At 52.8% G+C, this 16535-nt stretch overlaps 1 protein-coding gene across 2 annotated transcripts in view; it reads left to right on the forward strand.

Moving 5' to 3' along the window:
- The first annotated feature begins 4980 nt into the window (after positions 1-4980).
- Positions 4981-16535, forward strand: part of SLC25A42 (solute carrier family 25 member 42) — a 30836-nt gene continuing 19281 nt past the window's right edge. For both annotated transcript variants that reach the window (XM_042978672.1, XM_042978675.1), the window contains exon 1: positions 4981-5037. The gene's annotated coding sequence lies outside the window, so the exon portion shown is untranslated. The remainder of the gene's footprint in view (positions 5038-16535) is intronic.

Below are 16535 nucleotides of genomic sequence, written 5' to 3' on the forward strand. Positions count from 1 at the left end.
GATATATGATCTGCTGTCACTCTCAGGCAGTCTGCTGGGGCCATGGGTCACACTTAGGGTCTCTGGGCCCCAAGGCCACTATTTCTGAGTTTGTATCATTCAGTTCTGTGGCCTTGAGCTAGTGACATAATCACTCTCAGCCTTGAATGATCCTCTGTAAAATGGGGAGGGCGAAAATAAAGGCTCCTCTCCGGGGGTTCGAGCAGTTAGGCACATGGGAGGTACCCAACTGTCTTAGCTTCACTACCTCAGTTACCCTAGAAGGACTGACCTGTATTCCCCTGCCTGGGGACTTGAGGTCATTGCTCGTCGGGTGGCTTGGGCAGCCTGCCTGCCTTTTTTGAGCCTCACTTTCCCCATCTGTAGTATGGACATCACTGTAGCTGCCCCCAAATGCCCACTGCAACCCCCAGGTGTCCTGGGGGTCCCCAGGCAGCTGTGCCCAGCAAACCCCAGCTCTCCTCTGCCTTTCTACTTGGGGGTCATGTTGTGGTCATCTGGCAGCTTGTGCAGCCCAGGCAGGGTCAGGTAGCTTCAAGACCCCTGGTGGGCTCCGGGCGCTGTGCCTGACCTCTCTAGACCACACATTGGGAACCCCTCGCCTCTCTTGGAACACTCAGCCTGTCGCTTGTCATTCATCTCCCCTAGCTTGAGAAGGGCCTGAATTTGGTCCTTGATATTAACTCGCGCCCTTTCCTCGAAGCCTCCTGGTTTCCATGGCTGATGCAAATAGCTGGGGCAGGGGTGGCATCACCCTGGTCCTAACTCCCTATGTGGCCAGTTCTCCCCAACCATCGACTGGGAGGACCATGCCAGCTCAGGGAGGCTGACATGAACCTCAGACCCAATCGCCTCATTCTGACTCCCCCACCGGGACTCACCAAACACGTACAAGGATCTTGCATCTGCTCCAGGAACTGCTGTCCTGACTTGACTTCTGGATGGGCCACCCATGTGACCTTGGGGCAGTCTTCAGGCCCTGTGAGCCTCATGCCTCCTCATCTGTCTAATGGGAGGTGGGTGGTGCCAGCCTATTTCTGGGGAAGTCTGAGGCACCATTCCTATAGTTCCTGCCCCAGCTCTGCTCTCAATCTGCCCAAGGCTCCCCATTGCCATCCCCATAAAACCAACTGTTCTCCAGGCTCTGCCCACCTCCCAACCTCATCTTCCCCATATTCCTTTTTAGTTGTCTTTCTAGCCACATCAGCCTCCCTACCTCTGGACCTTTGCACATGCTGTGCCTTGCATGGAGCACCTTTCCCCCAGCCCTCCTCATGGCCAGCTCCTTTCTGGCACTAGGTTCCAGCTCACATGTTGCCTCCATGGGGATATTGCTAGTTCCCCTTCACCCTCGTCCCATCACCTTGTGTGCTCTGTCTCTGAGCTGTAAGCTTGTCTGAGGTCACCTTGCTTATGTGCTTTCCTGTTTGTCTGCTCCCTTCTGTCCATGAGTTCCATGTAGGCAAGCTCCTATTTTCCTTCTCTTCTCCAACTTCCTGTAAATGTTTTTGAATATACACCTAAGTAATAAGGGGGTGATTTGGAGGGAAGGCCTCTGCCCCCACAGCTCCAGTGTTCTCCCCTGGGCTCCTGGCCAGCCTTCCTCCAGCTGCAGGCTTCTGTGGGGAGGCATGGCTCTAGCTTATCAGTCCTTCACACCTTAGTCTGAGAAAATGGGTTTTGTCAGTGGGTGTGGCTCAGGGTCTGTTTGGACCCAGGGTGGGTAGGCATATCACTGAGGTTGGGTTCCAGGCTCTGCTCTGCCACCTGAGGTGAACCTCAACGTCCTCTCCTGAAAATGGGTTAAGTGTGTTGCTACACAGGGCCACAGCTCCCAGCAAGGCACACAGCCCCTCTCTAAGGAGTGCTTGCCATCCTTGTTGACTGACATTGAAACCAGGGCTGAGGAGGAAACTACTGCAAAGGAGGGGCCAGTATACTCAGGCAATGACCCTACTGCTGTGTGCTCAGTATAGCTGAGCTGTGGCCCAGCCTCTCTGAGCCTCTGGGAGGCTGAGTGAAACTGCCTTGAAACCAGTTGGGTTTCACTGTCAACACTGCTACATTCAGCAGGTGTCCCTCCAGCCAGAGGAGGACCCAGGGTCCTGGGTTATAAACACATCTTTGAGGGGCAAGGCCTATGAACCCCATTTTCCAGATGAGAAATAGGCTCCTTGGCATTTGAGGGGCCACAGTGGGATGAGAACCCAGCTTGGCCTGCCTCCACACTCCTCCTCTTGCCGGCGTTGCTAACCTGACCTTGGGCAAATGGCTCTCTGGCCTCGGTTGATTAAGCCCTGTCACTATGCCCAGGCCTGGCTCACAGCCATCGTGTCAGATGATTCCTGGGATCCCCGCGAGGCAGAGGAGACTGGGGGGCAGAGAGACAGTGTCCTGCCCAGAGCCAGCCAGGCTGACACGGAAGAGTTAGGATCCCAGGCACCCTGGCCAGGCACAGCTGAAGTGCCCATAGTGGGGGTGTCAGTTGCTAATGCCAAGGGGCATTACTGGCCATTGTTGGAAGGCAGAAGGGAGGTTGACCGGCGCCAGCATGCTGACAAGCAGACAGAAGCCAGAACCCAGGCATTGCCTTTGGCACCCTCTGGAGAGGCAGCCTAGTGCTGGGCTGCTGCCTGACCCTTGTCTCAGTTGGCACTGTACCTAGGGGTACCGTGGGACCTTCCAGGAGCTCGCTGCCTTCCTCCCAGGGCCTGACAGGTAGGTGCTGTGAGCAGGGACTCTTGTAGCATAAATATCTCCCTCTTTGGGTGGTAAACCCCACCCATAGTTGGTCTATGTCCACATTCCATGAAGCGCTATTTACAGAAAGGGAACAGGCCCCGAGAACAGTTTATCCATCACCAACACTCAGCAAGTCCTGGCTGTGGACCAATAAAGCTGTCAGTGTTTCACTTCCATTCATTTTGTTAGTGCTGCCATTAACCCTGGGAGGTAGTTGGAGAAACTGAGGCAGAGAGTTTGAGTCACTTGCTGAAGGTCTGGTAGCCAGCAAGTAAAAAAGAGCAGGGACTCAAACCCAGCCTCAGGCCCTTCCAGCAAGGAATACCTGTAATGTGAGGATCAGTTTTCTCATCTGCAAAGTGGGTGCTGTCTCCCTCCTTGCCCCCCGCCCCCAACCATCTGGAAATCAGGTCACGAGATGGTGTTAGGGAAGCACCCAGCCCAGTAAGGACCTGATACCCATTAGGTGTTCAGCAGACCTCAGAGCCCTCCTCTTATCCAGAGAGCAGAATGGAGACCAGGGTCTGGAAGTTGCTGGAAAGCAAACCACAGCTGGGAGGTATGGAGAGAGGCCCAGGTGGGAATATCATGAATCAGATGGTGGCCTCAGGCTAGTGACATCCACAGTGTGAGCCTTGATGTTTTCCCCCTCCTCCATACTAGGAGGCCTTTGTGCTGTTGTGGATTAAGCACCTAGCAGGGGGCTTGCACAGCCCTGAAATGTGAACCCTTATTAAGGCCATCCTCAGGTTTGCTCCCTCCCAGGATTCTTTGGTTATGAACTTGATCTCCACCAACTATACCCTGCACCTCGAGGAAATAAGAGCCAGTATCTGGGAACATTTATAACCCTCTCCACCCTGGCCCTGGAGATTAAGGGAGTGCACTTAGTGAGTCAGGAAACTGGGTGGGCTTGGGCGAAGTGCCAGTGACCCAATGGAGCACTGGATGGCAGGTGTCTTCTCTAACTGCTGGCGTCTATCTGCAGAGAATCCCATGAACCGCACCTCACAGAGAAGCTGAGGCCCATAGGCCAGACAGACCTGCTGAGGGTCAAATGCTTTCACCAGAATAAGACAAAGGCTGGGATAGAAGTTCTCACAGGGAAGCCACCCAAAAAAGGAAAGATTAAGGTGTAGCAATCATCGTCCCCTGAGGAAACAGATCCACAAGCACCTTGACCAAGGTTGTGTGGTGGGCGTGTAGCTGGACACGGATTCGACCCAGACCGCTCAGGCCTCTGGTGGTTCTTCTCTGATACTGCCTTACCCCACTTGCAAAGAGCAGGTTGCTCTAAATTCACCCCCAGATTTAGCCACTTGAAGCGCCGTGGGCATGGAGCTTGACCTCTCCGCCAATGGTGGCTTTGACCTCCTAGGATCAGGATTAGTTTTCAGTTAATTCACAAAAGGCTTATCCGGGAGAAGGCCTAATGGGGATATCATGAACTCAGAGAAGTCAAACACTTCCAGAAAACCACAAAGCTCGTAGGTAGGATTCCACCTGTTTCCACATCTTCACAACAACCTGGAGCTGCAGAGGACAAGCCTGAGTGACCTCAGAGAGTCTGCCCTCCGTGTCTTTAGCAGAGAAATAATGGAGAGTGAAAGAATGGAGAATTATCCCAGGAATCTTTCAGCCGCGATGGCTCATGTTCACAGCCAGAGTTGGAGGTCTTGCTTCTGTGCTGTGTGGTCAGAAGGACAACCTCTTTGACGTAGCCTCAGGGGACCCTGCATGGGGCGTCCGAGGCCATCTACGGCAGCCGCCCTCCGGGCCAAACTCTGCACCTTGCACACGCCAGCCGGCTCGGAGGTGCACCGCCCACTGTCCCTGCGACCGGCCTTTGGGCCTGCCTGTCTTCGGCTTTGTAGCCAATCCTCATCGCCCTCCAGGCTACGCCCTCCGTTCTTCTCGAGCCAGCCGCGCCAGCCACTTCTCTTGCCCCCAGGGATTGGTCGTCAGGGCTGCTCGTCTTCCGCCAGAGTTCCAATCTTCGCCTACCTCCAGGCCCTCACCTCCCAGCACCTCGCACCCTGAGGGACCACCTCTGGGACCAAAAACCTCACCCAATAGCCCGCCTTTGCCCCTCAGTGATTGGCCCTAGGGGCTGCCTGTCTGTTTCGGGCTAACCAATCCCTGTCTTTCCAAACGCTGATTGGCCAACGCGCAGCCAATCGGAGCGTGGCGTGGACCCCTCCCGCGGCGCGCGCTGAGGGTGCGCGAGGCGGGGCCGTGGTGGCCGGAGGCGGTGGCGGCGGCGGCGGCGGTGGTGAAGGCGACGCGTCCCAGACGGTGAGGGGGAGCAGGGGGCGCGGGGTGGCGCAAGCGTCGGAGGGTCCGCTCCCTTGGGCCGAGCGAGGGCGAGGCACGGTCCTGTCAAGTGTCCTGGGGCGGGGGCGAAAGAGGCAGGGCGTGACAGCAGCGTCAAAGGGGCAGGGAGAGGTTAAACCCCCCCATCCCTGCACCCCGCATCTGGTGCTCCCTGGGGACCCTCCCAGCCGAATCTGAACCTTCACGGTCAGTCCGCGCACACCTGCCACCACGTCCCTTCTTGTTGACAACCCCCCCCCCCCATACACCTGATACTGCCCACTTCTCTGACATTCCCCACACCTCTAGAGCCATGCCCCCAGGAGCTCTGCACAGTTGAGGCTTCACACCCACAGACATCTGAGTCTGTACCCCCACTGATATTCTCTCACACACACCTGACATTGCACACCCCCACATCACCGAAGATCGTCCCTCTTGGTGACATCTCCACACCCAGATCCATGCACCCCCACCTCTGCAACAGGGCCTACATCCCCTACTATACCCATGCCTGAGCCTGTGATGCTAAACTCTGGCCCCGCACTCACACCTGGTCCGGGTCATATCCCCTCACTGACTTTGCTCACATCCAGGTCGGTGCCCTTCTCACTTGCCCCCTCCCTTCAGCAACTCAGGTCAGGGTCCTCAGGTACTCTCCCCCTACCCCTGCGTCTGCCCTGTGCCTTTACGGTTCCTCTCTCCATCACACACCCTCAGTCTGTGTGCCCACCCGTACCTTCTTACAGGTGCACCCATGTTTGTGCCCCTCTCTGTAATCCTTGAACCCTTCCCCCACCCTAGGTCCTCTACCCTCCCCCACCCAAAAGAAAAGCCCACCCAGATGTTATATTTTCATTTATGAGAGTCTATAAAGTAACTTCTAGGCTTAGAATAATCCCTTTGGCCAGATGAAATTACAATTATCTCCATTTTACCAACAACAAACCTAAAGGGACTTCAGTTGGGGAGGCAGAGCCCATCCCTCCCTGAGCATTGCTGACTCTTCTCTGTAGACCTTCCCTGTTTTTGCCCATCCATTGTGCTTATCTCTGAGGGATTGGCAGGGGAAGGGACCCCTACCTTCCCTGCAACTGTTCCTCAGGAGTCATGAGTCCAGAAAGACTGAGCTGGAAGGGGTGGCCCCTGATTGTTGCTGGAGCACGTGTCTCCGAGTCCTGGGGCTGGGTGGGGGTGGGGACCTTGCAGGAGTGGGACTTCAACACCTGGGGTGCCACCAGAGGCTAGGTCACCTGGGAGGGAGCTGCTGGCCTCCCGCCTCTGGCTCCAGCTCTTGCAGACTGAGGCCCCTCACTGACCCTCAAGACCTCCTTGGGCCCTTAAAGCTGATAAACCTGGAGAGTAAGGAAACACTCTTCAGAGTGAGGCAAGCTAATGTTACAGCCACTTAGAGCCAAACTGTAAAACTGGAGCCTGGTGTGGTGCTGGGATTAATGATTTTTCTGGAACTTTTCAAGTTCCCTGGAGTGTAATTTGCAAGTGTGCAGCGTAGAAGGAGCGGGTGGCTTTGTTGTTGAAAAGTAGTAGTGTGGTGTGGTTTCCTGTAAGGTTTGCATAGTGCCTCTTACCCCTCTTCGGTCTCTCCCTGCAAAGATGGTGCCAGAATATTCTGGAGGGTCACCTTCAGCTTCTCCTGGACAAACTGAAGCCATTGGGGTTTTCTGTCCAAATTCAAAAGGAGTCATTTAAAACGTGTGTGTTTATGTATGTGTATGTATATGCTTATAAGTAGATATATGCATGTATGTACATCACACTCACATATGCATAGACACACATTTTATAAATACAGATGTATACACATTTCTTATATGTACATACGCAAATCTATAAAATTTGACAAGGTAATTGATGTACGTGGTAAAAAACAACAACAACAAAAAGTCCAAAAGGGCATCCAGTGAAAATTAAGCACGTCTCCCCTTATCTGCACTCTGCCCTTCTAGAGGCATCCATTGTTAATTGCCCTGTTTCCTTCCAGAGATAGGCTATGGCGTGGGGGAAAGATGTATATCCCCCACCTCTTCTAAACCCCTGATACATTTGCATGAGCTTTTTATCAAATGGGTGTGCCAGTGTAATAGCCAGTCCCTCGCTGATGACTGTTCAGGTTGTCACTCGTAGCTTCTCTTGCAAACTGAGCTTCAGTGAATAGATGGAACCATGCATGAGCAAATATGGAATGAATGTGTGTGGGGCTCCAGCACAGACCCTTCGAAACCTCCCTGGCTTCCTGGAACTCCCATGCCAAAGGGCATGTCCATTTAAATGGTTAATGTTCCTCCAGAGAGGCTGTGCTGCCATCAGTTGTCTCTCGGCTGTGAAGGTGGAATTCTTGTTTTCTCTCCCAGCATCCAGAATAGATATTACCAAGTGTTTTGGTCTCTCCAGTCTGATAGGTAAAGCACAGCCTACGAGATCCTTTTGAACACCACTTCTGTGCTTTCTATCCGTCTCTTTGGCGTTCTAGCCCGGGTGGTGGTGATTAAACATTATACTTCTGTTTCTCTTCCACAGTTAGACTAACGTTCAGTCCAAGAACTATTTGAATCCCTTCTCTGTGGAGCTCTGGAGGAAACCTTGGGTGTGTGGGGGGGGCGGGGGGGGTCCCTGCAAGACAGAGACATGGGTATTGGCCACAGTCCTGGGAGGGGAGGTCTTAAGATGTCTAAAAGTTTTTTTAAGAGGTGTAAATGTTTTTTTCCCACTTGGATCCGGCAAAATCACTTGGGTGTCAGATGAAATTGAGATAAGTCAGATGTAAATCTTTTGGGGAAGCTGTCTTGAGATTCTCTCGAGTCGTCGGCTGTTGCCCACTCTTGGTGCCAGGTGGAGAGCACCTTTTGACTGAGGCCAGGCCTTTTCACACCTGTCATCCTGTTTTTTTGTGCTTCTGTTTTGGCAATTAGACAATACAGGAATACTGAAATGGTCAGAACTTTCAGCTTGGTTAGGTTTTGCAAACCAGCTCTTTTTAAAAACACATATATTCTTTATTTTTATTGTGAAACACTTAATAAAAAGTATATGATGTGCACATGAAAAGAAAGTATAAAGGATAACGAAGCGGACACTCAGTTGAAGAAGTAGAACATTGCCTCCGGCGGCCCTTCCTTCATCACTGCACTATTTTTAAAATATGCTTGTCAACGTGTGTTTTCTTCACTGAGTACCTTTTGCTGCAGCTGAATGCTTGGATTCTAGGGTCTTAACAAAGATCAGCAGGAGCCAAGTTTTCTATCAAAGCTGTGTCAATAGGATGACCTGAGAGGTCCACGGAGGGAAGCAGTGACCTCAGGTTCATGGGCAGGTCACCAGCCAGTACCAGGAGCTTTGATCTTAGAAGACTCCTGTCTTGTTAGTGTCCTGGGCCTGCTGTGACAAATTACCACAAGCTGGGTGGCTTAAGACAAGAGAAAGTTATTCTGTCATAGCTGTGGAGAGCAGAAGGCCAAAATCAAGGTGTTGGCAGATGCTGTAGATGGAATGCTTCTGTCTCCCTAAAATTCATATTTTGACTCTTTTTTAATGTTTATTTATTTTTGAGCGCGAGTTGGGGAACGGCAGAGAGAGGGAGACACAGAATCCAAGGCAGGCTCCAGGCTCTGAGCTGTCAGCACAGAACCTGATGCGGGGCTAGAATTCATGAGCTGCAGGATCATGACCTGAGCCGAAGTCGGACGCTTAACCAACTTTGCCACCCAGGCACCCTAAAATTCATATTTTGAAACCTAATCCACAACGTGATGGCATTAGGAGGTGGGGCCTTAAGGAGGTGAGTAGGTCATGAGGGTGGAGGCCTCATGAATGGGATTAATGCCCTTATAAAAGAGGCCCTGCCCCTTCTGTTTTATGAGGCACAGCAATACATTAGCTGTCTGTGAACCCGGAAAAGTGCTGTCACCAGACAGTCTGCTGGCACCTTGATTCTTGGACTTTCTAGCCTCCAGAACTGTGAGAAATACATTTCTGTTGTCCATAAGCCACCCAGTTTATGGTCTTCTGTTACCAGCCCAAACAGACTGAGACAGCAGGTCGGTTTCTACTGAGGGATCTAAGGGAGAATCTTACCAGCCTCTCTCCTGGCTGTGGTAGTTGTTGACAATCTTTGGGGTTTTGGCTTGGAGCCACATCATCCCAATCTCTGCCTCCATCTCCACGCAGCCTTCTTCCCTGCGTGTGTGTCTTCTTCTTTTTTTTTTTTTAATGTTTATTTATTTTTAGAGGGGGGAGAGAGAGAGCGGGAGTGGAGGAGGGACAGAGAGAGAAGGAGACACAGAATCTGAAGCAGGCTCCAGGCTCTTAGCTGTCAGCACAGAGCCTGACGCGGGGCTCGAACTCACGGACTGCGAGATCATGACCTGAGCCAAAGTCAGGTGCTCAACTGATTGAGCCACCCAGGCACCCCCTGTGTGTGTGTGTGTGTGTGTGTGTGTGTGTGTGTGTGCGCGCGCGTGTGTGTGTATCTTCTTACAAGGACACCCATCATTGGATTTAGGACCCACCATAAATTCAGTACGATCTCATCTCAGTGTCCTTAACTAATTTCACCTGCAGAGACCCTATTTCCAAATAGGGTCACCTTCTGAGGTTCTGGTGGGACATGAACTTTAGGGGACACCATTTAATCCCTGTAGCTGCAAAACCAGAATTTCTGGCAGGATGTTATGCAAAGAAATGCTTGTCTAGTGGTGTCTACTGCTTCAGGCAGAAGGGGGCTGGTAGGGTTGGAGCACACGGCCCCTCACTCACCTGCCTCCCTACTGGAAGGTGGAGGCATCTGCCCAGAGCTAGCAAGGACCTGGGCAAGTAAGCATGTATTTGCCAGCCCTTGGCGCATGCTTACAGGACTGTGAGCTTGGTCCTAGATCATCCCAGTTTATAGAAGGGTCATCAAGACTTAGGGGCCTTTGCCCCACCTGCAGGGAGAACAGAAGGGAAGCCAAGATGAGCCTAGGTCAGCCCAAATCCAGACCCCTGTCCTTTAAGCAGTCACCCGTGGCATGCATGCTTTCTGCCGCTGCTAGACACTGATGTCTGTAAGCTGTACTGAAACACCACAGGCAGCCTACCTCCAGGAATGGAACAGACTTGAAGCCTGACCACCCCCATTGTTTTCCAGTCTGTAAAAATCTATGCACCGGGGACAGGAACAGGTGCAGAGGAAGCAGAAATACTGGGGCTCTGAAGGGTAGGGGACACAGATGTGGATCCCCAAGTGGTTGGGGCTCTGTAGTTGATCAATTCTAGCAGAGGATTGAGGTGCTAACTCAGGGAGGGGAAGGTTCTCGGAGATCTGAAAGCCAGCAAGGAGTCAGCCAGATGGCGAAGCGTTGTAAGCAAAGGGAACAAGTGAGCCTGGATGTTGTGGGACCCAAGGCATGGAATTTGAGAGAGGATTGAGGGACCTGGTCCATGGAGCCGGTGACAGGCACAAGAGGGGACTTAACCTTGAGGCCACTTCAGGCAAGGCATCACCAGCCTACCTTAGCTGAGAGCCTCTAGCAGCCTGTGCTTTCCCAGCCGTGAGATGAGGCCACCTTGTAAGTCGTTGCAAGCCTTCCCTGATCAAATGTGCCAGTGAAGGGCTCCCAAAAGACATCACTGCTGTTCTGTCCGCAGGTCGCATGCCTTTGCCATGGGATGAGTTGAAAAAGCGAGTATGTATGTTTCAGTTAAGTCTTAATTAGCCACGCAGACCCAAGCCCCACCCAGGCTGCGGTATTTGTCCCGGCCCTGTCTAAGGGGTAGGCTCCCAGACCTCACTGTGGCAGCTGTGACTTAATATGCCTGAGGAGGAGCTCAGGAATCCTGCACAAGTGTCCTGGAGATTCTGGGACAGGTGTTCCTGGAAACACCTGGTGTAGCAGCTCAGAGCTGGAGGAAGATGCTAGACCCTGCCTCTCCCCTGTGGTGGTGGGCAGGTCCCCGCAGCCAGAAAAGGGGAGGGAGCTTGGCTTACAGCACAAAGGGGAGACAGGACCCCTTACTGGCCAGGCCTTAGCCAGTGGCTAGTCTAGCCTTGGGCTGGCAAGGCGATGTATAAGAGCCAGGCCTTGAAGAAGGGACAGGTTTGGGGGCTGTGAACAGCCCCTCTGGCCTGGAGCACACCGGTCAGAGCCAAGTGTCGGCCAGCCCTGAAAGTGAGAGTCACAGACTGCCCCACCTGTTGTGCCGGACAGCGGCACCGGCGTGGTAGAGTGTTTGGACGGGGAGCACGTGCTTCCTAAACCATTGTCACCTGGTGGGCAGTGGGGGCGCCACTTTCCAACTTCTGTTTAACTCTTTGGGGAGATGAACCTGGAAAAAGCGGGGAGCGGCGCTGGAGACCAGGGACCAATGCTCAACTCTTTTAGAGACCCTGGCATGGGGAATGCAGGCTGAATGGTGAGATCTAGGAACTGGTGAGGCCTGCTCAGTAGGGCCCTTAGTAGGGCCTGTGATGGGCTCCATCCCAGGTCCATCTGACTCCTTATTAGGCAGAATGATACTTACCAATACTTAACCAGTACCCATGACCCACTTGAGCAGCAGGACCCTGGAAAGATGGTGATGGATGGAAACTGAGCCCTGAGGAGGTTTAGTAACACGTCCAAGGTCACACGCTGGACCCCATCTTCCCAAAACACCAGCATGGTGTAACTGGGAGCCTGTACACGTTCCTACTTAGGGAATGAGGCGGACAGTGATAGAAAAGGTACATCTCTGCTGCCACATGAAGGATGTCTGAAGGGCAGGAAGATGGACAGAAAAACCACCTGTGTGTAGGTATATGCTTCTGACTTCTTGCTAAGCATGGACACTGAGTGCAGCCCAGGCCATTGCCTTCCACAGACACCCCCCACCCCAAGCCTAGCAGAGGAAGCTAATGGAAAGTGACCCCTCCTGGTGCAGCAGGGAACCACGGGGTGCTCAATGTAGGGCAGAGCAGCTAACTTTTGGGAGGCGAGGCTGGGACATTTAGGGAGGGCTTTGAAGGGTGCAGAGGAGTTTGCTAGGCATGGGGTGGGGAGAGTGCAGCCAAAGCAGAACTTGGTGTGTCCTGAAAGTTAATTGTCTTATCCGGCAAATAACTGAGTGGATACAAGCACTGTGCTAGGCTCCACATGGCGAGTGAGAAAACAAGACTTTTGGGGTGAGGGCTTTACACAAGTGCACCCTCTTATTAGAGGGACCTGAGTACCACCGCGTGCCTCGGTTTGTTGTAGATCACTACGGTGCAGTTGGTGACAGGTGTTGGCAACACTTTCCTGCAAGGGCCGAGGACAGTGATTGACAATAGGATGTTCTGTATCTTTTAGGACTTAGATGCCTGAGTGTCTGACCCATAGAGACTGCAACACAAGGTTGTGGTGACCAGTTTGTCTGAAAGGCACGAATAGAAGGGAATGCAGCAGGGAGAGATGGGCAGCAGCTGGTGGGGTCTGGGTTAACAGGGAACAGCCATTATGTAAGATGCTACCGCTCTCTTAGGCAGAAGTTAATGCCCATTAACTGGAAAAGAAAACAGCCTTTATCAACAGGCAGATAGGATGTTAATTGGCTTCCGTTTACTGAGAGATTACAGGATCTGTCCACGACTGCTTGTAAACTCCATCAGCCGAGAACCACCCCCCCCCCGCTTTATGTAAACATTTCCTTGGCCCCATGGGGTGGCGCACACAAGCGCTCATGAACATGAATGGTGGCCTTGGTCAGGGAGCTTCTGAGGGAATCGGGCACAAATGTGTGTGTGCAGGTGCGTGTATTAGGACGGACGCACACGTGGAGAGGCTGCTGCGTGGGGCTCATAGCCTGGGCTACCTAAGATCCCAAATCACCTGGTTCACATTTCCTAGACAGTGCTGTTCAGTATGTTATATTGCTGAATTGCCTCCCAACCCTGCTTTGCTTTGTTTTTTGATGAGTGGAACAGAAACATGGTACAAAAAAATGAATTTTTGTTGATTGGGGCTGGTCTGTGAATGCTGCCTGCCCATGGCATGTGGGGGGTGAGCCCCATCTCACTCCACTTTTAGCAGAGACTCTGGCACCTGAATCCCAGGCCGTGGGTACCTGTTAGAGGTACGCCCAGAGAACATACGGAGGCTGGGCGCACCGGGGCCGCAGGATGCCATTGTCCATGGTTGGAAATGCAGCACGGGCCCGGAAGAGTATAAGGGAAATACACAGATCAGGGCTCTGGAAGGCTGTGCAAGGGACAGAGACCCATCCCAAACTGGCTGAACTAGAAAGGGAGCTTTGTGGGCTCCAGGGTGAAAAAGTCTAAGTGCTCCTAGCACCGGCCAGGTTCTTCGTCAGCTCCCAAGTTCTGCTAGAACCATTGGGCCCCAGGGCATCCCAAGTCATGAAGACATATGTCCACCTCCCTCCCTGGCCTTGCCTCTGTCAGCTGCCCTTGGGGCCTACCTGTTTCCCCTCCTGAGAGAAAGAGGAATTCTCCGGCCCAGTGGTTCCCTCAGAAATCCCAGTCTTTGGGTCTGGTGCTCCAAACTGAGGGTCACCCTGGAGTCAAGGGAGGGTCAGCCCCGCCTTTCTCCCAGGTGACAGAGACAGAGTGGGTGGCTGCCCAGTGTGCTGTCTCCAGAAGGGGGACAGACATCCCTTGTACATGTGGCCTTCCTTCTAGGAGCTTAGGCATCTCCTCGGACTTTTAGTCATTGCCAAAATCATCAGCAGGCGTTCTCCACAGGTGAGGGGAAAGGTGAGCATCAGTGAGCAATGCAGATCACCCCTCTGCTGCCATCAGAGTCCCCTCGGAGTTAAGAACACAGTACCCAGGGGCACCTGGGTGGCTCAGTCGGTTAAGCGGCCGACTTCGGCTCAGGTCATGATCTCGCGGTCTGTGAGTTCGAGCCCCGCGTCGTTCTCTGTGCTGACAGCTCAGAGCCTGGAGCCTGTTTCAGATTCTGTGTCTCCCTCTCTCTGACCCTTCCCCGTTCATGCTCTGTCTCTCTCTGTCTCAAAAATAAATAAATGTTAAAAAAAAAATTTAAAAGAACACAGTGCCCAGGTTCAGGGTCAGGTGGTCTGGGAGAGGCTGGCCAAGTTTGGGGATTCTCTTCTTTAATGTTTAATTTTTTTCTTGTGGTATAACTGACACACAGGAAAGTGAGTAGCTTCTGTCCACAGCTCAAGGAAGTTTTACATGTGTGTTCACCTGTGAAATCTGATCAACATGCAGAACGTTTCAAGCCCCCCACTCTGGCTCCTCCGTGGCCCTTCCCTGTCCTACCTCCCACAGCAAACCCCATTCTGATCTTTATCACTGCTGACGCTTTATTGTCGTGCTTGATCTATTTTATTTTACTTACTTTTTATTTATTTATTTATTTATTTATTTATTTATTTTTTTAATGTTTTTATTTATTTTTGAGACAGAGAGAGACCGAGCATGAGCAGGGGAGGGGCAGAGAGAGGGGGAGACACAGAATCTGAAGCAGGCTCCAGGCTCTGAGCTGTCAGCACAGAGCCCGACGCGGGGCTCGAACTCACGGTGCGTGAGATCATGACCTGAGCTGAAGTCAGACGCTCAACCGACTGAGCCACCCAGGTGCCCCTGATTTTTTTAAATTGTGATGAAATGTATACAACTTAAAATATACTGCCCCTACCTTTGCTTTGCATATAGTTCACTTACATGAAGTGTGTCCTCATTGCCGTGCAGCCATGACCAACCAGCTCCAGAACTTTTCCATCTTCCCAAACTGAAACTCTGTCCCCATTAAACACGAACCCCCCATTCCCCTCCCTCGGCCCCTGGCACCCACCATTGTACTTTCTGCCTCTATGAATTTAGGGACTCTAGAGACCTCACAGAAGTGGATTTAAATCTTTGTCCTTTTGTGACTCGTTTATTTCACTTAGCGTGATGTCCTTGAGGTTCCTCCATCCCGTAGCCTGTGTCAGAATTTCGTTGCTCTTTAAAGCTGAATAATGTTCAGGTCACCTGGGTGGCTCAGTCGGTTAAGCAGCCGACTTCAGCTCAGGTCATGATCTTGTAGTTCGTGGGTTCGAGCTCCATGTCGGGCTCTAATGCTGACAGCTCAGAGCCTGGAGCCTCCTTCGGATTCTGTGTCTCCTCTCTCTGCCCCTCCCCTACACGTGTTCTGTCTCTCAAAATTAAATAAACATTTAAAAAATTTTTTGTAAAAGCTGAATAACATTCCACTTGTACAGAAGGCCACTTTGTGTCACTGTGCTTGGATGTGACTTAGACTCACTTGGTGCACAGTCTTTTGTGTTGGCTTCTCTTTCTCCACTGCTTTGTCTGAGATTTGTGCCTGTCAGTTGCGTGTGGCAGCAGCCGGCCCATGTGGACTGGCTGTGTGACCCTGCCACCTGCGAGAACTTGCTCTCTTGTGGGTGGCTGTCTGGGTTGTGTTCCCAGAGGGTGCTCGTCATCACTGTGAGATATGACAGGCTACCACGCAGGTGTTCGGAGCTCCCAAATGGCATCTTAGGGGCTCAAACACTGAGGAGAGGCACTGGGGGAGGGATTTGGGGGATCATCCTGGCTGGGGTCCAACAGGGATGTTGTGGGATGGGGGTGTTTTGTGCTCTCCCACTAGCAGAACCTTCCATGGCCCGCATGCGCTCGCCTGCCTTTATTTCCCCGATCAGCCTGAGCTGGCTCCAGCCTTGGGGGAGCCCCGCTTTTTACTGCTCTGGCTACAAGGGGTGCTCCTTCCCAGACCCCAGGACTTACCCTGCCCTGCACCTCTCCCACCACAGAGCCCCGCTCACCAGCACCCCTGGGGGTCCTCTGCCCACACTCCCCGCCCCCCACCACTGTGGTGCCGTTTTCCCCAGAGTGTGTACTTGGCAGGCACACAGTTAATCAGACTCAAAGGAACCCCAGAGGGGTAGTGTATATTGGACCAGAGCAGGGCAGTCCTTAAGGCTCCCCTTTCCAGGACCATCCCTTCAAGGATCAGGACAAGAGGATTCTAGAACCTTCAAGCCCCCACTCACAAGCTCCCAGACTGGCCAGGCCCTGGCCCTGCCCAGTGGCACCTTTCCTCCTTGTCTGGGTTCCTCTTACTGGGAACAAAGGAGTGAATTCCCTTTGGTGCCCACTGCCCAGCCACCGGGCAACCCAGAGGGCCCTGTGGAAAGCTGGGGTCACACGAGCCAGAGGAGCACAGTGAGCAAGTGGGGTGGAGGGAAGACATGGGAGCAGCAAGGACCAGGATGATGAGAAGCAGAGCTGGGCCTCAGACAGGAGCTTGCACCCTGCCCTGCACCACCCTGCCTCACCTCTGTATCTACAGAATCAGGCTTGGGGCCCACAGGCACACGTCAACATCTGTCCCTTGAGCACACTTAGTCCAACTCCTGCAGCTACTTTGGACCACCCCTTGTCATCTGCGTCATGTTGATCCCCCCACTGCCCTCCACCCCCACCACCCTCCTGCCAAACCTGCCCCTCCACCTCCAGTGGGTGCAAGACATCTTGG

This window comes from Panthera tigris, chromosome A2, assembly GCF_018350195.1.
Source record: "Panthera tigris isolate Pti1 chromosome A2, P.tigris_Pti1_mat1.1, whole genome shotgun sequence".
Taxonomy (NCBI): Eukaryota; Metazoa; Chordata; class Mammalia; order Carnivora; family Felidae; genus Panthera; species Panthera tigris.